Source organism: Mustela nivalis, assembly GCF_964662115.1.
Source record: "Mustela nivalis genome assembly, chromosome: 6".
NCBI lineage: Eukaryota > Metazoa > Chordata > Mammalia > Carnivora > Mustelidae > Mustela > Mustela nivalis.
Genome location: NC_139025.1, coordinates 56,368,800 through 56,393,307, shown reverse-complemented (window position 1 = coordinate 56,393,307; position 24,508 = coordinate 56,368,800). Strand labels below are relative to the sequence as shown.

The 24,508-nt window shown below is 37.3% G+C and overlaps 1 protein-coding gene and 1 pseudogene across 10 annotated transcripts in view; both read left to right on the top strand.

Moving 5' to 3' along the window:
• Nucleotides 1-24,508, top strand: part of LRFN5 (leucine rich repeat and fibronectin type III domain containing 5) — a 251,251-nt gene that overhangs the window by 59,536 nt on the left and 167,207 nt on the right. The window lies entirely within an intron of this gene.
• LOC309868024 (large ribosomal subunit protein eL30 pseudogene) lies at nt 17,948-18,385 on the top strand (annotated as a pseudogene). The gene has a single exon. The product of its transcript is annotated as a large ribosomal subunit protein eL30 pseudogene (transcript).

Sequence of the window (24,508 nt, the reverse complement as noted above, 5' to 3'; positions counted from 1 at the left end):
TAATTCCATTTGTCATCCAAGCAAAACTTTAAAACTTTCAGGTTACCAAAGACTTTGAAAGCTACTTCAGCAATTACCCATTAGAACTTTGAGACAGACAATTAACCATCAGTTTAGTCATTTCTTTGCTAACAAATTTTAACAAGTAACATAAGCTTATTTGACCTTCAGTAAACTTCGATAGAATAAAGCTTCACATTTACTGCTGTAAACTTAAAAGACAGGTCTTATCTTAATTAAACCAACAAACTTAACTTAGTTTCAATACTGATTTACGTTCCACCTGGGCCCACTCCACTTTGAATGTTTACCTGAGACATGCGTGGGAAGATCTGGAGTGGGGGTGTTCTTCTTGCTCCTTGACAGTGAAGAGAGAAGGAGCCGTGGTGCATGATCTAGAGGCTAGTCATGCAGGCTGCACGCACCTTGGTGCAGAAACAGAAGGGGAAAACAGAGGAAACAAAGTGCTGCCACGAGGCAGAGAAGGGATTCCCGGTTTCAGAGCTCATAAGCCCCAACAGAGGAGCAGACGCCATGCTTTCCCACCAGCAAGGGGGGAGGGGTTAGGCAGTCCAAGTCAGGCCAGAGAACACAGGGAAACTTCCCCGAAACAAAGAGAGTTTCGGCAGCTGCTTGGGAATATTCCTTATGGTCTCTGTCTCGAGTTAGACCAACCCCAGTTGGCTCCAGTTATAGCCATTAGCACGGGAAGTGAGTGAGGGAGAAGCCCCCACATCTATTAAGAGAAACAGAAAGAAATAAAGCCAGAGTCCCCTTTGCTAGGGATGGCCCAGCAACCTGGGTTTACTAGAAGAAGGCTTACTTACGTAATTACCATCCAATATGTCAGGAGAAAGTTTACTAGCTGACTCATTTGGGCAAACACATTCCGCAAAAGCCCCTTAGTCTGGGGTCCTGGTATAGAGCAATAAAGGCCTAGGTATGAGCAGTAAAGGTATCCTAGGTCCATTTGCCCTGCTTCCTGCAGAGGAGATCTAACTGATAGATCCCACTGAGGCCATGTAGTGTTACAGGAGCTCAGTCCTTTCCTAAGTTTTGCAATCCAAATTATTTCCAGTGGGTTAAAAGGCACCCCAAGGTAGAGTCCTTGGGAACTGAAGAAGCCTACTGAGGCCATGCTTCCAGAAAAGTAAAGAAGGTCCATTACCAAATCCCCCCTGACTCCTGGGTAGCGTCCCACGCAGGATATGTCAGAGGTTCCTGTGTCAAAAGCGACCGGAGGCGTCCCTCAACAAAAATCGCTATTGATCACCGTTTTGCCTTCCCTGGGAAGGCATTCCTGCCGTTAAAGGCCCTGGAAGGGGTGCCGGCGTCCCTCCGCTTCCCCATCGCATCCTAGGCTGCCAATGGGTGCCTGGTGAATGGACTAGGAAACTGTGCCATGCTATCCTATGTCCTGAAGACTGCATACTGTTTTGCCATATTAACCCATGGAAGTACTAGAAAAGTTTGGCAAGGGGAAATTACCCAATTTCATAGCTTTAGGCGGTTTGCAGAAGACACTGACGAGAAACAGTAAAGATTGAAATCCATCATGGTCTATGCGACATTCCAACACATGTGGTCCTTACAGCCAACTTCCCTAGGAAACGGTCCCCGGTTGCGTTTCAATTCAATCGGGTACTGGTTTCGGCCGGCTCCCAGTGGAGGTCTCGCGGCCAGAAGTGGCTAGACCGGGCATGTGGAGGGGATCACATTAGATCAATCAGGAGGAAACCTCACACGGGAGTCTTAAGATTGGCAGCCGTCCTGGTGACTTAGGTGGCTGTCCCGTGCCCAAGAGAGACAACTTTCTATAAGAACAGGAATAGAGTGAGGCCATCAAGTTTCTGGGTCTTATTGCCATTCCGGCCAGGGTACTAGCTTACAGCCAAAAGGCAGGCGCTCTCCTCCCTGTGGAGTAGCCACGGGCTAGAGGATTACAGCCTGAGCAATTGACATGCAAGTGTTCCAATAAGACCATACTCCTTGAAAAGCCCCTGAAATCAGAGTAAATGGAGAGAAAGTACTCACCAATTTTGCACCGAAGCTCAGAGTCCAAATGTAAAGACTCACAGCCCCACGTTGGGCGCCATATGATGAAGTTCTAGAACCTAGGTGAGGTTTGGTGGGCTGAGGTCCGGAGCCGATGACCAAGAAAGAATTCTTGAGACATCTTTGGTGCAAAATGGTGGTTTATTAAAGCACGGGGACAGGACCCGTGGGCAGGAAGAGCTGCTGCCCCGGGTTGTGAGGGATGGCAGGTTATGTACCCTGCTGTTGGGGGAAGGGGAGGGGAAGGGAGGTTTCAGTGGAGTTTTCATATGTTAAAGAGGGCCTACAAGGTGCCAGGATGTTCCAGGCCTGCCGGAGGCCTTGCCCTTGCTGCTGGATCAATGTTGTCTTTAGACCAGCCATTAACATTAAGATCTTTGGGAGACTTTTTGGTGGGGTGTCACAATCCTGCTATCAATCGTCTTTGTTAGTGAGATTTAGAACATTTGTAAGCCAAGGGAGACTCCGGTCTAGCAGGATTGTGAGCTCTGCAAGTTAACTATTTGCTTATTGTTCATGGCAGTCAGGGCTGCCTGAGGGATGCTACACATATGGAGGGGAGCGGATGAAGGGGGGGGTGCAAGGCGCCAGCTTTTGCTTTGTCCTCAGCCAGCCTCCTGCTCCCTCATCACAGGGAGCCTGCTTTCCCCACTCTCTCTGCCTGACTATCTGCCTACCTGTGATCTCTGCCTGTCAAATAAATAAATAAATAATATTTAAAAATAAATAAATAAATAAATAAATAAAATCCTTTGATTATACTTAAGTACTTATAACTTGTTAGGCAATGTTGTGATCACATCATGAAGCCAAATTTACATATATACCCATAGTCATTTTGAAAGCTTTGTTATAAAGGGCATGAAATAGGTATGAAATAACTTAAAAAACCCAGCCCCTCATTTCTTTTTGTCAAAGGCATCCTGTGGAATTGATGAATCTTAAATCTGTTTGTCATCAGGAATATTCTTGCTTTCTTTCACATAGAGAATAGTGATGTGGAAATGTTGGTGTTCAGAGCCACAGGTCAAGAAAGAGTTCTTGAGATGTCTTTGGTGGAATAAGGTGGTGTAATCACAACAAAGGGACAGGGACAGGACCAGTGAGCAGAAAAGGCTGCCCTGGGATTGTGAGCAACTGATTATATAAGATGGATTTGGGGGAGGTAAGGACAGGGGAAGTTTACAAAAGGATTTTTTTTTTTTTTTTTTTAGGATTTTCATATGCTAAAAAAAGACTCACAGGATCCTGGAGGGCTAGTTTTTGTCAAGCTAAGTTTGTTTTTCCCTCTAGCAAAGCATTAACATTAAGGCAGATAGGAGTTCCTGGAGTCTGCCTGCCTCAAGTATTTGTCAATGGGCTGCAAGCTATAAGGAAATTTAATTTTATCTACATTTCTTTTGCCTTTGTTCCCCATATCAAATAGGAATAGGAGTTGTTCCATAAGGTGAAAGAGGCTTTTGAAAACTAGATTTGATTACAAAACAAAACAAAACTGTATCTACATTTTTTCAGGCCTTTTAAAAAAATGTTTTATTATTTTTATTTTTTTAAGATTTTATTTATTTATTAGAGAGAGAGAGAGTGAGCGATCACAAGTAGGTGGAGAGGCAGGCAGAGAGAGGGGGAAGCAGGCTCCCTGCTGAGCAGAGAGCCCCATGTGGGGCTTGATCCCAGGACCCTGAGATCATGACCTGAGCTGAAGGCAGAGGCTTTAACACACTGAGCCACCCAGGTGCCCTCAAGCCTTTTTTAAAATAAATTAAGCAGAAACTTTATTGCTAAGCCCATCAAAGATTGTTACAAACACAAATAAAGTATCCTTTTAAGTGTCCTATGTTAAATCAAAGATACCTCATCAACGTAAAACACTGGTGACCTTAAGAATTCATTTAGGTTGTAGTATTTTTACATTATTTTGCTTTTAATCATTTGCAGTGTTCTGAATATTACATTTAAACATTTTTTAAAGACATGAAATCATGTAGTTTGTGTTGTTTGTTTGAAGTACAACCATAACTATAAAGTCCAGGATCTTAAGAAGACAAAGACCAAATTTGCATACACAGGATGGGGCGATCTAATACACAACACAACATGAGTCTTCCCAAACAAGTTTGCTGTGACACAGCTCCCATGTATAGTGTTACAAATAAACAGTCTCATTTAGGAAAATTAAGACATCACTTAGGAAAGAGGTGTATTTTGGTATATTTGGTGCTAACATTTTTGTTTGTCTTGAGTATAAAAGCACTTTGCCAAAAGAATCGGGCCTTTGTTATTTCAAGTCTCCTTCTTCACCCAGTTTCCTTATCTGAGTAGAAACTCATTAATTTCTGTAGAATCTTGGCTCTAGGACTGGGCCCCAGGAAAGGTCTGAAATTTCTAAATGTCATTTGGCTGGAGAAAAGTGTTTTCTTGATACTTGGAGGCAGTCATTCATCACTTTGTGCTTAAAAGCATTCCTTAGTGAACTTCTTCCCTACAGTGTTTAGAAAATAGCACAGGATCTGGGCTCCCCGAAGGGGTTCCTTCCAGCTGAACCACCTACCAGATGGGCATCCTTGCAGGGTCTCTGCATGCGGTACTGTTGGAACTCTCCAGCTGCCTGGGAGACCTTGATCCTCTCCAAGTCAGCCTCCAGCTCCGCTGCAGTACCAAGGGGCTTTCCATGCTGGCCCTGGAAGATGGGGTGGCCACGCCGCGCTCCTTCAGGCCTTAATTATCAAATTCATCTACAGTCTAACTATTTACAAAATTTTAAATCAACAATTTAACACTACTTAAGCGTTAATTAAAGGAACAAGGAAAGTTTTTCTTAAATCTTTTATCTTCAAAAAAAAAAAGAAAGAAAAAATCATTATTTTGGGGGGGTCCTGTGCTTAAAGAGTAAGTAATCTCACAGGGATCTGTAAATCATTCTATATCCAATGCAGACAATAGCTGTTCGTATTTTATATTTGAACAAGATATTGGAAACATGTTTGTCAGAGAAGTTTGACCTTGAGAAAATACCAGACTAATTTTCCAATGAACAGACAGGTGTTTTTATTCATAGAATTAAAAAGGGGGAAGAAGAACCTATAATTTAACTTAATATACTCTGATAAATGTGTGATTGACACTTGTACTGTCTTCCTTTAATCATGACTTCATACATACAACTTTGTTCAGGAAATGTGGTGAATAATCATTGTTGATATAGTTATTGCTTTTTACTCTCTGAAAGTAAACTCTAAAACTTGTATCTTTCAAACCATTTTTGTTTCCATGTGTGTCATTGAATTCATTTCTTACTTATATAGATTTTTCTCATGTAAATGTGAATAACTTATGGAACTTCATAACTTTTGCATATGTAGCCAATGACATGTATTTATCCTATTAAAAGATTGAATTACATGTACAGTTTTGAAATTTTAGCTTAATTTTCCCAGATACTTAATGCCTTGTAGAATTTTTCTCATTGTTTATTTCTCTTTTAGAAAGGAAGGAAGATCTTTATTTACTATTAGTTTAATATACCTATGCCCTTGGATATGATATATCAGTGGTCACTACATTTTAATACATGTAATTTTTGTTCAATCAGATGATTTCTAGTCACAGATTTTAGGGTCAACACCAGTTTATCTAATTCAGCAAAACTGATTGCACTTACTTAACTGTTCTCTTCTCCTACTTCTCTGTATATTATAATTGTTTCTGATTTTCTCAGTCCCTAGAGCTGCCTTCCACTCTTTGGTCATCTTTCTTTCTTCCTTTCTTTCTTTCTTTCTTTCTTTCTTTCTTTCTTTCTTTCTTTCTTTCTTTCTTTCTTTCTTTCGATTTATTTATTTGAGAGAGAAAGAAAGAGAGCTGTGTCTAGCAGGAGGGGCAGAGGGAAAGAGAGAATCTCAAGCAGAATCTGCGCTAACTGCCAAGCCAGAAACAGGGCTCCATCCTATCAGATCATGATCTGAGCAGAAACCAAGAGCTGGTTGCTTAACCAACTGTGCCACCCAGGTGACACTGATCACCTCTTAAATCCTGTTCATTGCCTCTGTCACTACCCAGAGCTATGCTGGATCAAAATGTTTGAACATTTGCAAGGCACTAGTTATATGCGAGATTATAATTGTATCCTGGCCCACAGCCTTGATTCTCCCACTCCTACTAAAGTCAGAAAACATGCTGTTTTAGTCCACATGACTGTGCAAGTATTTTTCTACATGTTCAGAATACTGGCTTGCATAAGACCTCGGAGGATTTATTTATCCTTTTGTTCTAGAGATTGGAACAATTTGTTCATTTCTCATGTACACCTCAGTGCAACTACTTAGATTATGTGTATCAGCGGTACTCATATGGTAGGTAAGTCACTTGGAATGCTTGCAGAGATATTTATTGTTGATTGAACATTCTGGTTCAGTAGGTAGTAGGTATTAACCTGGGAAACTGCAGTATTAAGCAAATAGCTAAGTGATTCTGGTGCATGTGGTCCAAGGACGATACTCTTTAAAAAAAAAAAAAAAAGTAATATTTCTCCAACTGTGAACTACTTAGGATATGAAACTAAAAAAGTTAGGATATTTTGGCCAAGACTGATCATCCAATACTCCTTCCTACCTAATTGCAACAAGAATAGCTCTGGAGCCAGTCTTAGGTTCATTGCACGTCTATCTCTTGCGTCCTCACTCATTTCTATGAGGTACAAAAGATAGACTTCAATTTCAGATGGCTAGAAGAAATTTTACTTGCAAGTATATCTATATCTCTAGCTCTTCCAATTTATTAAAACTGAAAGGTTTCAGAGACAGAAGATACATTGTAGATAATTTATTCTAATCCCCTGTTTCTAAATGACATAAAATGTAGTCTTTTTAAAGGTTTTCTAAATTAAACATAAGCTTGTTCTTGGTATTGTCACTAGTAGAAGATGGGTCTCTTCAGTCTCAGTAGGAACTCTTCCCACTGAAGTAATATTTTGAAAATTTTATTATTTATGAGAATCATCTAAAGTACCTATCAAAATGAATATTCCAGGACTCAGCCTCAGAAATCTTGCTAGGGGAAGCGGGGAGCATAGGAAACTATCTTTTTAATCATCATCGAGGGTGATTTAGTATAGGTGGTCCAAGGATCACATTATGTGAAGTATAATATCCTGCTAGAAAGATTGAAGAGTTAAATAAATAAGGCCTGATAACCAGCTTTAATTACTTAAGAAAAAAAGCTATTCAGCCAGTTTCTACAATAGGCCCTGGGCTAATAGATATAGTCCTTACCATTCAAGAAGCCCACTGCTTTGAGGTGGTGGTGGCAATTAGACAAATGAACCACTTCCAGCATATCCTGTGATATGGAGCACAGGGAAAGGGGTCTCAGTAAGGCACAGGAAAAAGACACACAGAAAGTGATCCCACTGTGGGGAGTAGAATGTGGCCTGGGGCTGTCAGGCAAGGCATGTAGCTTGGGTAGGGGAGCACAGTAAACAACAAAAATCTGTAATGGGGGAAAGCATGACGCATAGGATTATTACAGAACGTAAGTGTGTGCTTAGCACCCATCATAAACATTCAGGAAATACTTGTCATTATTCGTATTTAACAGTGGATTCATATTTAACAGTGAACTAGGACTAAGAAATGGGAAAGAGAATCCCATAAAAGACATCTGGGAAGGCCTGGGGCAACTGAAGCTTTTTTTTTTTTTTTTTTTTTGAATTTATTTATTTGACAGAGAAAGATCACAAGTAGGCAGAGAGGCAGGCAGAAAGAGAGAGAGGAGGAAGCAGGCTCTCTGCTGAGCAGAGAGCCCGATGTGGGACTCAATCCCAGGACCCTGAGATCATGACCTGAGCCGAAGGCAGTGGCTTAACCCACTGAGCCACCCAGGTGCCCCAACTGAAGCTTTATGGTCAAGCACTAAGCAGATACTTAGGGTGGATGATATTGTCTGTAACTCATTCTTACGAATTCACTGATAAATTATTTATGCGAGAGTCAGCGATTTTCCAGGACTTGGGCCTTGAACATCTGGGAAGATGAAATTTCAAGAAGATATCATAAAGAGTATCAAATGTTGCAGAAAGTTCAGATGGGAGCCAAGGAGTCACAAATAGGGTCTGGTTGTTAACTTATATTCATGCCATTATTCCTAACCACCTACATCAGAACCATTTAGGAATGCTGACAAATATTCAGATCCCTGCCTTCCAACTTGGGACTACCAAATTAGAACCTCTGTGGGTATGTGGCTTAAGGATCTTGATTAAGAAAATATCCAGGAGATTATTTTGCACACTGGAGTTTGGGACCCAGCGAGCTAGAGAAATATATTTCAGTATGTGATAAGGGCACAACCTACTGCACAGCGTTAGCCAGTATGCAGAGGAGAGGAAGTGGAGAGAAAGCAAATGTAGACAAGATTCGTTATGAAAGCCAGACAGGAAATGAGAAGATAACTAGATCAAGGAAGGATTTAGTATTTATATTTTGTTTGAACTAATAGGAAACATGGGCGTACTTAAGTATGTTATATTCCGATTAGAAAGTTCAGAGGATACTCTGGATCATATGCTTAGTTACCAAATAACTTTTATTTGAGTTCTGAGGCTGTAGTTTTGTATTAATTTGTTGATATAGTGATTTAATTTGTGTATTTAGGAATCTTCAATATTTGAAGCACATTCCCCCCGCCTCCCCTAAAAAAGGCTTAGAAAAGAAGACTTTTGGTTTGCTTATTTAGGAGTAAAACTTACTTCATTAAAGTCTAGGATATTATTGATATGATACTAACTTGGTACATTCTATGAACCATGCACTTTTACAAGCAAGTGCTATTGAAGATGAGTAGTATCTCTAAGTAACAGACGAAAAGGGTTGCCCACATGGTTCAGTCAAGTGGCTGCCTTTGACTCAGGTCATGGTCCGATGGTCCTGGGATTGAGTCCTACTTCAGGCTCACTGTTCAGTGGGGAGTCTGCTTCTCCCTCTACTCTTCCCCCCATGCTTGTGATGTCTCTCTCTCACTTTCTCTCTCTCAAATAAATAAATAAAATCTTTTAAAAAAGAGAGAGAGATGAAGAAAAATGATCTCAAAGTGGCTAAGTGGTTTGTTGAAGAGCACAGAGCTGGGATGTGATAGGGACACATTTCTATTTTAAACTGTGATCATTCATTTCAATAAAAAGCATTTAGGTTCTCATTGAAAGGTAGTTTAACATATTCTTTTTTCTTCTTTCTTTCCTTCCTTCCTCTCTTTTTTCCTTCCTTTCTTTCTTCCTCTCCCCTTCCTCCCCTACTTCCTCCCCTTTGTCTTCTTCCTTCTTCCTTCTTGTTTGTTCATTTGTTTAAATAATCTCTCTACCCAGTGCGGCGGTTGGACTCACAATCCTGAGAAGAAGAATAGCACGCTCTTCTGACTGAGCCAGCCAGGAGTCCCTTAATATATCATCTTAAGCTTTTATCCCATGCTTTATATTTATAATACTAGCATAATTTTTATGCCAGATAATATTAAACTTTTTAATTGTCTTCTATGCTAAATACCAAAGAATGACGAGGATAGCAACCACAGACATGTAGGGAGAAGTAATTTTAACAATGAGATATTTTGGCCCACAAGTCACACTTAATACTAAGAGTATTATGGGATAATGGAACTATAGAAATGAGACCTTACCTTACACTGTGGTGGAGGAGCTGAGGAGTAAAATTCTGGAAGGAAAGTTGGAGAAGTCACTAACCAGCTAATCCAAGAAGATAACCACATTCAGCTGCCCAAGTGTGACCAAAAAGGTGAGTTCATAGGGAGAACTCTGTGTAGCCTCCTCTCTCTGAGTTTGTAGAAAAGTATCTGTTGTGGGTCTGGATCTGTGTGTGGTCACAAGGTCAATTAGGAAAGAGTTGTACTCAGAGCAGAGTAGTGGGAAATGCACGGAACCCACAGGGCAGCTTTATATCTGTTTGTCACCACAGCTGTTTGCAGAAAGACTGTCAGAAAGTTAGTTGCTTCACTTCTGCTTTCTGAATCTTGTGGAAATTCACGGTGCCTGAGTGGTTCAGTCAGTTGAGTGACCAGCTCTTGGTTTCTGCTCAGGTCATGATCTTATGGGTCTTGGCATGGAGGCCTGCACTGAGCTCAGCAGGAAGTCTGCTTGAGGATTCTCTCCCTCTACCCCTCACCCCCCTTGCACGCTCTCTTCCTCTCTCTCCAAAATGAAGAAATAAGTCTTAAAAAAATAAATAAATCTTGTGGAAATTAACATTTTGGCTAACTCTAATCTGGGAAATTCAAAGGAGGGAATTTAGGGAAATACAGTTCCCAGCTCAACCATGTTGCCACAACATGATAACTTATATTGCCAGTGTTCTTCTTTACTTTGCGTTTGGGAGTTATAGTGGTTCCATGTGTGTTAGAAGTTTTGCCTTGATAAGAACACAAGGGATGCCGTGTAAATCAGAAGGTAGTCTACCACTTTGCTCCTGTTCTTCCTTCTCTTACTCCTGTAAAGAGACAGCATTTATTGACTAGGATCTGCAAGAACTGTGGAAATTGTTTACATACAGTTTAATTTTATCTTCTTAGAAATGTGAGAGGGAAGTTATCTTATCATTCTCGTCTAACAAATGAGAGAGCTGAGCTTAATGGATGTTAAGTAATTTGCCAACATTATAAGGTCTATTAAAAAAAAAAATCTATCACAACCCTTCATGTAAATAGGTCAGAGATTGACAGAAAGGCCAACCAGAAGGCTCATAGATCTCCAAGGCAAAGAGAACTGGGAGACACAGTGCAGAGCCTCCTAAGATAGAAAGAACTATTAGGAGGTAAATTGCTGGCATTGGTGTTGATAGGGTTCTTAATCTACTTTGAATGCTTTGTGTAAATATAGACAGGGAAGAGTGCCTAGAGGGATCTAGCTATCAGAAAAAAATAAGAATAAAAAGGATCAATTGAATGGAGTCTGATTTTTTTTTTTTTTTGAACACATTACTCCTGTGTAAAGCAACTGCTCATAGAATTATTCTGTTCTTCATTTTCTAGCATAACCGGGCTATCTATCTTAGTTGTGTGTTGATAGTCTAGTGAGACTCTAGCAGAGAATTTGTTCTTATGTGTTCTGTAAGCTGGTTTGCATGTACACAAAGCAGCTCGTGGAGTTATTTACTCAGAGTTCAAGAACATGGAAAGAGTTACTAGTTTCTGGGGGTATGGGGGATGGTAAATAATCTCTGTCCAGTCTAGTTTATACAGGGGTGTATTAAATATTAAGATGAGCTTACATAAAAATCAAATACGTTATTCTTTGAAAATGAGAAGATATCCCATGGGAGGAATACAACTTGATCAATACACATTAAGCACCAAAAATAGGTTTAGTTTGGATTGGAATTGTTGATGTGATCACAGTAGCAATCGTAATAAAATGTTTCCCATTTCTTTTTCTTTCCCCTTTTTTTCTTACATAGTAGTCCTGAGTGTTATAAACACTCTCTCTATATATATATTCTGTCCTCATTCATCTCGCCTTCCATCATTCCCAGAAACATAACTGCAAAATTAAGCTCTCCTTACAAGTGTTTGCAAATCATGGGAAGACATGGGGAAATACAATTACAGTTAGATTCTCTCCCATAGGTGGTTGCTAAATTTTATAGGAGTGCTGTTATACCTTTAGCTTTTATTTATTTGTTTTTATTGAAGTTTTGTTGACACACAATGTTACATTAGTTTCAGGTGTACAGCATAACAGTGGGACGAGTTTATATGTTATACCTTTAGCTTAATATAAAAATGGTATAAAAATAGCTAATAAACTATATTTAAAAATGCAAAATGCATACTATTTCTCTAACTGTAAAAGATAACAGCATTCCAGAACATTGATTAAAATAATTTTCAGTTGTTTGTGCCAACATTTTGTATCTTTTACCTAGTAGTAATTTTTTTTGGTGATATTTACTACTAAGATTAATGAGTTTGATTTTCAGTAGCTTGAGAACTAAGTAAATAAGTTCTTAATTTACTTGGGGTGTCTCAAACAGTAATACTCAAACATTCTAGAATTTCTTCATTAGTCCAATGACACTAAACAAAAAACAAACCACAACAACAAAACACTTAGGAGTAATTATACAATGTGCATTCACTCACAGAAGAAATGTTTTTTCTACCATGAGATAGAATCCAGTCAGAAAGAATTTTTGTAAGACTTTCTCCTAACATGTTGGTATTGATTGAATTGAGATATGGCCCACAGAAATCAATACATGAGAAGACAAGTTGTGTGTGATGACAGTAATTCTATCTGCAGGGTAACTGCCAAATGTCTGGGTACCAGTGATTGTATTTCAGCTGGCTGGTCAGCACATGATAATTTGTCGTGAAGCCATTTTGTTTTCTTGGCTTACAAAATCATACTTATTTTCCTCAAAATATGTATTTTGTTTACTATATCAATATTATATAAATGATATATATATATAAATATACATATATTTATAGATATACATATTGTATATTATGATAAGAAGGCTTAAAAATGCACATTTTAAAATGTGTCTTCCTTTTCTGACTTTTTAGAGAATGGTTGGTCTCAGAATCCTCATTTTGTCTGGTTTCCAGTATTGTTTTATGCAGGAAGGTGTTTGTGGCCAGGTATAAGAGAATGATATGCTACTGTCACTACTGAAATGTCCTCTTATATGGACATTTTTTGTGTACCAAGCTAAAGAAAGCCAAGGGAAGTAGAGCAGCAAATTATGTTAGGAATTTCTATAAGGGGCTAACAAAGGAGGGGTAAGAGGTACCATCAGGAAAACCATGTAATTGGGTGGGACGTAGAAGTCTCTCATCTATCCTTCGTCCAGTGCAGGAAACCTACCAGGGCATTTTTTTCCCACCATTTACTCATATCTTGGTTTGATGATGTTAATTATCAGTCAGTGAAACACATTTTACATAGGTAAGAGATGATAAACATCAGAGTACAAGAAAAGCATCACACAAGGAAGATAATTTAGAATTTTCAGTCCATGGGCAACTAAACTTTACTATCATATGATCCTGCTTAGTTTCTTACTTCTTTTAGCTCTGAAATTTTTAGTATAAACATGCAATGTCTATATTTAGAAACCAGGAATGAGATGGAGCTGAAGCTCCCTTCGTAGAAGAGAATAGCGGTTTTTAAAAACATTTCCACTGCAGTTTTAATAGCTAGAACTAATACCTATTATCCACTTTAAATTACAAAATGCATTTCTTTTATAATGTATATGTCCATTTCTAGTTAGAAATGTAAATCCAATTATAATGCCCTGTTAAATTTATTTTTACTTCTTTCATATTCCATTGTGACTGAATATTTTCTAAAATTGCAGTTACCAAATTTGTTATCAAGGGATATTTTGTGTCAGTATTAAATATGTCTGGTTGTATATTAGTTCATGGATATTTGCTTTTAATCAGGAAGATTTTTTTCAGAGAGCATTTCTCCAAATTTAACCAGCATTTTGTTTTGCTCACACAAGGAAAATTCGTTTTCCTAACAGTAATTGAAAGGTGGTAAGAAGTCACAGAAGTTACATATTTCAAGAGTTTTAAAATTATCTTATCTGGATGTTTCTAGATGCTTGTAAAAGAAAATTGACCAGTAATACATTTAATCTGTGCTAATTCTTTTTACCCTTTGTCGAAGCCCTGAGTAGTAATTGCAGTTAAAAGATACTAGAGTTCATTTAGAAGAGTTCTATATATTTTTTTATAAGAGTTCTATATTTTTAAGAAATTTCAAAATCCTAAGTGTAGGGAAAGATATTAGTCTTATCCACACTTTTCAGAAATGGAAACTGATGTGTAGAGTGTTGTTTAAAGTATCCCATGCTGGGCCACATTAATCAACAAAGATAATCTATTTTAGTAGTTAGTTTCTTTAATGAATATTTCAAATTATTATCACCACTTCTGCTGAATGGATAAATGAATCATGCAATAGATTTTGCATTTTATCCCCCTGTAGTTTCTTAAGGCTCTTTTTAAGTAAGGAGCGTGCATGTTTGTAAGGGGGTGAAATGCAATCTAAGGGAATTAATTTTCAGCTGATGAAAGTGTTATTTTTATAGTTGGATTTCATTCTCCCGAAGTTTCTATTTTGTGGCTTAGGAATTGTTCATCTAAGGGAAACACAGAAGCCAGGAAAAATTCTAACTCATGGTAATACCTTTCCGTGGGGTAGGAGTTTCTTTGGAAAGCCTCCTTAGCCATTACTCCTGGAGTTTTAGTAGTAAGGATGGAGGGAAACAAAACATGATGGAGTGTTTAGACAAGAATGGTGGCTTCAATATGTAATATAGGCTGTCACTCACTCCTTGCTTTGCTTTCTTCTGACCTTACATTCTTAAATTTCATGGTTGTGCATACAAATTGTCCCCACTAGGGTTGGAATCAGTTCATCCTAAAATTTGATGTAAAATAATAGTAAAGAACAAAATCACCCTTATTTAGCAAAGGAGATATTTGGTAAAGTTGTTATCCTGTAGCACTGCTGTTTAATATGATAGTTGTAGCCATTGTACTATTTAACACTGGAAATATGGCTAATGTGATAGAGGAACTGAATTTTCAATTCTGTTTAATTTTTGTTAATTTAAATTTAAATAGCCCTCTGTGGCTAGTGACTACCACACAGACAGTGATGTGTGTAGCTCTTTCCTGAATATATGGAGTGCTAGCTCCTTGCTAGGGCTCATTGACCCCTACCTCATTTACAAACTTGAACAATCCTTTTTCCCTTATGTGGGCCCATCTTGAAGAGCTAGATTTCTATCTATAAAAGTCTTTGGTTTGTCAACATCTCCTCATCACCCTCTAGCTTTGGACCATAGGTGGCCTGTTTGCTTTCTCTGGGTCTTTTCTAATTAGGAATGGGTCCAAATCCTTCCAGTTCTGATTTACACTGACAATACTGAGCATGACTGGCAGAGGGTTACAGCCATTCACAGTTGGTGATTTTTGATTCTTGAACATATAAGTTCTTTTTTGTAGTTTGTGGTGAACATCTTGGCTGTCGTCATTGGGGCTCTATAGCTAGTTTCAGCAGCTGTCCTAGATCCCTGCATGCCAGATCTGGTGATGAAACTGTCATTTTTCATTTTGTTCCTACACAGCTAGATCATTACTGGCTATAGAACCGTGGGTTCTTATCATTTTGCTTTAGCTTCTTTAGTCCTAAAATGGAGGTAAGTGCTTGCTTTGGCAGCACAGATACTAAAATCAGAACTAAAATAGTAAAAATACTTGTACCTAGCTCACTTGGTTACTTGAGGAATAAATGAGTTAATATGAGAGGGACTTTGAATGGTACTTTGATAAAATGATTGTTGTATAAATCACCATTAATAACGGTATTTCAGTAGTTTACTTAAGATGCTGTGATTGAAACTATTTTCATATAACTTCATTTTTATTTATACATCAAAATATTATAAAAATAGATTCTTTTAATTTTTTTTATAATTTAGATTGAAAATTTTGTAGGGGAATCTTAAGAAGGAGACTATATTACATATTCAACTTCAAGAATTTGAAATTTGCATTCAACACTCAATTTTCATCCAGAGTTTTCTACTCTGTGACCTTGGGCCATTAAATGAATGTGCGTTTTATTTTTCTTTCCTGTCTCCCATTATTGCCTAACTTAATAACCACTAGAAATTCTCAGAAGGTAGTTTTAAGAATGTCAGTTATTAATTGCATATGCCCTTTTGGGTTTTACCACTATCCCAAAAAGCTTTAGAATTTTTCCATGCAGAATAGTGTTCCCAAATACAAGACAGCTTTTCAAATAACTTGTAAGAGAATGCATTTTTATTTATTTATTTATTTATTTATTTATTTATCTATTTATAGAGTGAGAGAGAGGAAGAGAGAGAGAGAGAGAGAGAACATGAGGGGGAGGGGCAGCGGGAGAGGGAGAGAGAATCTCAAACAGACTGTGCACTGAGTGCGGAGCCTGACACAGGACTCCCATCGCATGACCCGAGATCACAACCTGAGCTGATACCAAGAGTTAGATGCTTAACTGATTCCACCACCTAGATGCCCTCAGAATGATTTTTTTTCATATAATTAGAATTATTTACTACACTTAGTGTTTCCTTAGTTTGAGTTTTTTTTTTTAAATAATTAGTATCTTTACACCAGATATCAGGCAGAGTTTATATGGAAATATGATTTCCTGAAGAATAACCAAGCCAAGGACACTGTGTACTTATCTTCATTGAGTACCACTGACTTTATCTGTTTTCTTTATCTCTGGCTTCTATTCTTCTAAACATTCAATGTATATATAAATATATATGTACATATTCATGTATATGTTGGTAATTGCTTATTATTTTTCAAGCACTTGTGCCCTGTAGGAGAGAAGAAGAAAGTGGAAAATAAAGATGAATAATCTTGGCAAATATGTAGTAAAAATATGTAATTTTGTTTACTGAGACAAATGACTACTTTGTAAGTAGTGTTGTGAGAAATGGTTAGCTAACTAACAAAATCAAGACAAACAAAACAAAACAACAAAAAACATATTCCAAGAAGAATAGATAAAACATTTATATGTATACGAACTCTTAATAATATAAGAAGAAAACCTGAGGAAATATATAATCTTACAATGGAACAGAGCTTCATAGCCATAATTCTTAATCTGGAAACCATAGAAGGAAAAACATTACATTATAAAAATCAGTTACATTAAAAAAAATCAGTTACATTAGAATAAAATCTGTATTGCAAAGATCCACAAATCAAATACAAAGACAGGGAAAACTATTTGCAATTTATAGCATAGAAGTGTGCTAATATTGCTAAGATGTTCTAGAAATCAAGAATAAGATAAAAATTAAACAAAAAGGGTGGACTTTTATTGTTTTTTTTTAAAGATTTTTTATTCATTTTTCTGACAGAGATCACAAGTAGGCAGAGACAGAGAGGGGGAAAGCAGGCTCCCTGCCGAGCAGACAGCCCGATGATGCAGAGCTCAATCCCAGGACCCTGGGACTAGAACCTGAGCCGAAGGCTGAGGCTTTACCCACTGAGCCACCCAGGCGCCCCAAGGAGTGGACTTTTAATAAGATAAGATGATATAGTGGTTCCTACAGTTACGGAATGAAGTCCTAATCCTAACCCTAATGTCCATCAGAATCCCAATAGAAATTCAAATTAAAGCAACACTGATAGAATTTAATCTCTTGAATTGATTAGTATTTGTAAGATTCTTAAACCCTCACTATTGGTATAATTGTTAGTAACAAAATAATATGTGCTGCTTGTGAGGGTGTAAACAGTACATCTCACATGTTGGACAGTTTTAGAAGATCTATAAATATTAAACTCTATGCATCTAGTTAACAGGCATTTCTTCTTTTAGAAGTTTATTACTAGTTGTATAGTTACATATTCATGAAATAAAATTTATATAAAACTTTATACTGTTGCATGCCTGCCTGGCTCATTTGAGAGAATATGCAACTCTTGATGGAGTCATGAATTCGAGCCTCACTTTGGGGGTAGATTTTATTTAAAACACACATGTGCACACACACACACACATACACACAAGCGTGTCAAAAAAATTATACTATAGTATTATTATAGTAGCAGAAACAGCTTAAGCTTTTATAGTGTTTGATGGTTAAGTGAATTAAGGTATGCCCATATGACGGAAAGCTCTCGAACTCTAATAATTAAAAAAAACAAAAACAAAATGAATAAGGAAATTTTTTATACAGGCGACCAAGCTATACTGGCAGAGAATCAAAGCATTGTGGGAGCTCTTTCCTTTCTCTGTCCTGGCTATTTTGGTGGCCACTCTTGGTTGGGGCCATCCCATACCTAAAGCAGGAAGATGGTGGCTGCAAAAAAGATGAAAAAGTTGCTGGAGTCAATCAACTCTAGGCTCCAATTCAATATGAAAAGTGGAAAGTACATGGTGGGGTACAAGCAGACTCTACAAATGACCAGACATAGTAAAGGGGAACTGGTCATCCTCACCAACAACTGCCCAGCCTCATGGAGATCTGAAATGGAGCACTATTGGCCCAAACTAGTGTCACTACAGTGGCGATAATATTGAATTGGGCACAGCATGTGGGAAATACTACAGAGTATGCACACTGACTATCATTGATCCAAGTGATAATGATATCATTAGAAGCCATGCCAGAACAGACTGGTGAAAAGTAACTCATGAAAAAATTTTCTTTAATAAAACTAGCCAGAGCTTGTTTAACAGAAAAGAAGAAGAAGAAGAGGAGGAGGAAGAGGAGGAGGAATTTGTTGCTGTATGGTATGTGAAGTAAATAGCATAAAGCAAAAATACAGTCCAATAAAAATATGTATTTTTTACATATGAATAAAAATATTCATATATGTATGAAACTCTGGGAGAATGTGTATTATTGAAGGTCTCATGTGGGAACTGGATATATGAACATAGGGATTAGAAGGAAACTTTTTCCTATATTATTTTGTGTATGTTTTTGATTTATGAATAGCAAAGACACATTACCTATTCAAAAATATATATAAATTGAATAAAAAATGTTAATTAGGGAAAGTATCCCTTTGAGAAACTTAAAATAAATTATATTTTTATAATTTATGTTTCAAGCCATCTGTAACAATATTAATTTCATTCATTATTTTGGCACAGTGGATCTTTGGGCCTCTGGAGTTCATTGTTTAAAATTTCATCTTTGGTTATATTTTGTTAAGTTATAAAGTCTTAATTTCTCACTGGAATAGTCCTGAAATTTGAATAATTTTTATTTCAGCCTATAGCAAAATAAAGACCCAGGAAGGTTACATTTACATAATGTCAGAAAGCATGGTAGTGGGAGAAATGGACTAAATTTTCTATTTTCTAACTTCCAGCTAATATTCCTTCAATGATGATGAATTCTATTACATTGTGGTATCATTTCCTATATGTTCTATTTTAGCTTTAAAAGCTTCTATTTTATTATTTTGTAAAAACCTTGAACTGCCTCTGCAAGGACAAAATGTTAGCAAAATGGAACATTAGAATTTGGAACTAAAAATACTAATATCTATTTTTCTTTTAATTTATTATTAGTCTGTAAAGGTCATCCTTGGCTACAAAGGGAATTCATTTTCTAATATGGCAATAATTTGAAAATATGTCTAGAATATTTGACAAAGTTATTTAAAGATATTTCTATTATCAAGAAAATTTATAATTTTAAAAAGAAATCAAATTCTTAATACAATAACAGCATATGATGAGAATTTGGACTATCTTTCCTGAAGTCTAAAAATTATCTTAATAAGAAACTAATAATTATTTTATCCTAAAAATGAAGGGCAACTAAATAGCATTTTCCTCTTTAAAGTATTTTCCCCCCACTTGTAACATCTTGCTTCCTTCTCTTAAATCTTAGATAGCAGATGCTCTAACTCATCATCTGTATTTGTTCTTCCTCACCTCACTTAAGGCAATTAATCCTGTTTCTTTGACTCCAGTACCTCTTTCAACAATCCACCTCTCTTCGAACAAGATTGTTAAATAAATCTTTCTAAAGCATCACTTTGTCTCAGATCGTTTCCAAGCCAAAGAAGCTTCAATATCTCACAATATGTTCAGGAGGGATAAAATACCTCAGAGTCAAATCTTTTTTTTTTTTTATTAATTTTTTATTTTTTATAAACATATATTTTTATCCTCAGGGGTACAGGTCTTGCCATTTGCGACAACATGGATGGAACTAGAGCATATCATGCTTAGCAAAATAAGTCAAATCTTGATTCAAAATCTATTTATTCAGTGTCTGGCCATGTTGCAAGGTCTACAGGGATGTATTTCCTGTATTCCTAATACTAGTCCTTCTGAAAGCCAGAGGCTTAATTCATTTTCAAGTTCTAGCTTTAGTAGGTAAGCAAGGGCAAAATACTCTTTCTCTAGATGCTACAGTTTCCTTATTTGTGAAATTCTGATGAAAAAGTATACTTACCATTACTAGATACTGTTAGGATTAAATGAGGTTGACACATGTAACATTGATATGATCTCCCTGATATGAGGAAGTGATGATGCAACATGGGGGCTTAAGTGGGTAGAAGAAGAATCAATGAAACAAGATGGAATTGGGAGGGAGACAAACCATAAGTGACTCTTAATCTCACAAAACAAACTGAGGGTTGCTGGGGGGAGGGGGGTTGGGAGAAGGGGGTGGGATTATGGACATTGGGGAGGGTATGTGCTTTGGTGAGTGCTGTGAAGTGTGTAAACCTGGTGATTCACAGACGTGTACCCCTGGGGATAAAAATATATGTTTATAAAAAATAAAAAATTAAAAAAATAATAAAAGTTTATTAAACATTAAAAAAAAAAGAATTGTGTTTGGCATATAGCAATCACTCTTCCCTTTTTAACACTTTTAATTCCCTTCCTCCTGGAAGAGTCAAGGTTGTATTTGACTTCTCTTAGGTACGTCTGTGTCTCCCGTGTAAGATTCTATTCCTCCTCATCTCAAGTTATTCAAATTCTATCCTTCCTTCAGATCACAGTTTAAATGACTTCTTTCTGATAGAGATACCTCCATGCACTTCAACGAGACACTGAATAGCACCGGACTGCAAATTTCACTTAGTTCTTAATCAGATACTTCTCAGGAATAAAGATCATTTTTAATTATTTGATTCCATATAATGTCTGGATGCTCAGACATTTTATATAAAGCGACAGAATCAATAAAGTAACAAATTTCTTACATGTTATGTATATATCTTATGGACTCGACTTGGAAAAAGTGATAACCTTCAGTCCTTTCATCATATTGGCAATCCACATGTCTTTCTATTTTTACATGTTACTCATTGGAGGTTCCTTGGATACAAGAATCTTTTCACTTGTATTTGTAAATGGAATCAGTATGTTTAAATCTCCTCAGGTGGTTCTCTTTTGCAGCGAAGGCTGAGATTCAGTGCTATAGGGATACGGAAGGGAGCAAGGACTGAACTGGATAATTGAGAGCAAGGAGAACTGGGGAAGATTTCAGAGACTGGATTCTAGTCTTGTTCTGCTATTGAGAGATAATTATCTAATCTCTGTGAAATCAGTTTTCTCTCTCTCTCTCTCTCTCTCTCTCTTTTTTTTTTTTTTTGTATTTGGCAAATATTTATTAATGGCATGCTTTGTGCCAGACACCATGAAAGGAGTTGGATTAATGATCTCCAAACCCCTTCCGATTCCTAAATCATCTGATTTTACTGTCTATGATTTATAAATTTGGAGATAATTGGCAACACATAGTAGATTGGCAGTAATTGGGATGCCTGGGTGGCTGTGAGGTCATGATTCCAGGGTTCTGGGATCAAGTCCCTCCTCAGACTCCTTGCTCAGCGGGGAGTCTGCTTCTCTCTCCCCCTCTGCCTGCCATTTTCATTGCTTGTGCTCTCTCTCTCTCTCTGACAAATAAATCAGCATTGGCAATAAGCCTCTATGTAGGGTCACTGGGTGAGTGGGTGGTTAAAAAAAAGGTTGCTGGTTATAACTGTTCCAGGAATTGAGTATGGAGTACTGATAAGAAGCATCTATTGTATGAAAAACAGAAAACTAATCAAAGTTAGTTTGTAGAAATGAAACTGTATAAGCTAATGGATTTATTAGAGTATAAGTTGAAGAAAGTTTGAGAAAATACAAAATGGGAAAAAGTAGATGACAGACTTGCAGGTTTTTTCCCCATTTTTACCACTCACCAGAGTAGTGAGAATTAAATCAATGCATTTCAAACATTAACATACACAGGCATCACCAAGGAGTTTTTGTGAAAATGAAGATCCTGACCTACTAAGTCTCAGGGGTAGGGCCTACAATTCTGATTTTCTGATAAGCTGCCAGATGATGAAATGCTTCTGGTATGGGGACCACACCTGCGGCAGTAAGGAGTGGAAGGAAGTTCTACTACCCTTGTTAAATACAAGCAGAGCAAGGATCTCACTAACAACTGACCTGCTCATGCCTGTTTCTTAGTTTCCTTGGTAACTACCTCCCCACCCTGAAAGGCAAGACTAAGGCACCATTTTAAGAAATACGTGTGAAAATGTTACAAACTCCAATGACAGATAGAGCAACATGTCAAAATAATATGAAGGGGGAGTTTGGGGAAAGAGTTTCTGCAGTTTACAAAGGTAAGGTGATTTCAGGAAGAACTTGTTTCATATTATTATTTAAAGATTGTATTAATTTGTTTGAGAGAGAGAGAGCATGAGAGGGGAGAGGAGCAGAAAGACAGAGAGAGAGGGAAAGAATCTCCAGCAAACCCTGTGTTGAGCATGGAGCCCTATGAGGGGCTCCATCCCATGACTCTGAGATCATGACCCGAGCCGGAACCAAGTCTGAGGCTTAACTGACCGAACCACTTAAGTACCTCAGAACTTGGTTCATCTTTAAAAGTGTAAACATAACTTCTGAGATTAGGAACTTCTAGAGTACAGCTGGGCTGTTTTATTTCCAACTGACTTTGGTTATAGTGTAAAAATTCATATACTTCATGAGTGCATGTCCTTACCTGTTTATGTGACATTAATATTGTGAGGATGAGGGCCTTATAGAAAACAGGGTTATTGAGTCAACACTAAAGACTAATCAGAAAATGATCTGTACTTTATTTATTTACTTATTTATTTATATAAAAAAGGGCTTGAAGCCCAGCATAGAGCCCAACATGGGCCTTGAAGGCTTAAACTCACAATCATGAGATCCAGACTTGAGCTGGGATCGAGAGTTGGACACTTAGCCAATGAACCACTCAAGTACCCTGACATGTATTTTATATGGAGATATGGTCAGTAGTAAAATTGAAAGGAGGAATATTACAAAGGCAACAAAAGAAATAAAGTAAGAACATCAGAGTTGAGAGTAGTAACCATGGAAAGAGAAAAAGACCTATTTTTTTGTTGTTGTTGTTTAAACAATAAAAAAACAAACTGATGAGGGAAAGCATATTTGTAGGCTGTTCACATCAGGGGAATAGGAGGAAAGAATATCTGTTAAGAGTGAAGAAAGGAGATTTATAGATCAAGTTAAAAATCAGCAAGACAGGACTAAAGCACTTTTAAAGCAACATTAATAGTGTACTTTTCTATGAGACACATACATTTTTGGCAGAATAGATGCCTGGTGTTGATGTTTTCTCCATCTATGTTCTGCAGCCCAGGGGAAGCTCTGGAGAAATAGCTGAGGGTATGAAGGGACTGGTGACTACTGCTGATAGTATCACAGAACCTAACTGTGGAGCGGAGTAAGGATTGCATGGGAATAGCTGGCCATATATTTCAGGGGAAATAAAAGTAGCTAGAGATGAACCAGTGAGTTGAGTGAGTTAGAAGGCACTTTAGTCCAAGTTTCTGATGAGTATAAAGAGGGAAATGTATTACTTTTTAGATCTGGGGGTGAAAAGGTATTTGAAACCTTGGGATTCTGATATGGTATGAGGTGATAAATTATAAAACATGGTTACACAAGGCATAGATGACTGATACAGGGTGAATATTATCATGAATGGCTTGAAGGAGAGAAGTTTCTTTAAGATGATTATGGTGTGAGCTCCACAATGTGATTAGTAAAATGAGTACAGATGTCTGCAAATATGGGATGGAAAGAAATCATACAAGCCAGTTCTTGAACTTGTCAAGGAGGGAGAAAATGAATCCCACTTTTGAACTGCTGTGGAGTATATAATAATATAGTAGATCAATATGGTTGAGGAGAAGTTTAGAGCTAATACAGTCCAAATGCTTATAATTTATAGATGACGCTCATAATCAAGGAATTAAATTACTTGCCCCAAAACACGAATCTCTTACAAAAGAGTTGGGATTAGGATATAAGATGATTGATCTCTCTTGTTCTTTGTACTGGTGAAGATGATGGCTGCACTTTGGACGATAGGGGCTTAGGTATACATACCAAGGACTTACTGTAGATGGGAACTTTGCTCACAGCTAATGCAAACAAAAAACTAGAGTGACCTTCTGATTCTAATTCCCCCTCCATAATATTCTCTCCATGAGAGAAGTGATTTTTATCTGGTTTATTTCCTGGTGTATCCCTAATAGATATTGGTACTCCATGTATATCTGCTGGATCTATGTCTAAAAACACATTTTTAAATTTAGGGTCTGCTAATCAGCTAGCTGCTACTGTAGAACTATGACTGTTAAGGGAAATGTTTACTGAATGCTAATCACTTCAAGTGCCTATTAAGTATTGATGGACAGGAGGAATGGATAACACTTTTGAACAAACATTATGAACCATATGATGTGTATTTTTTTTTATTACATAACAACTCTTGAAAGTAATAATTATAATATGGGAGACCTAATGTATTTAAGCTATTTCCTACTACTAAAGTTCAGGCCAGTAATATATGGTGAACTCATC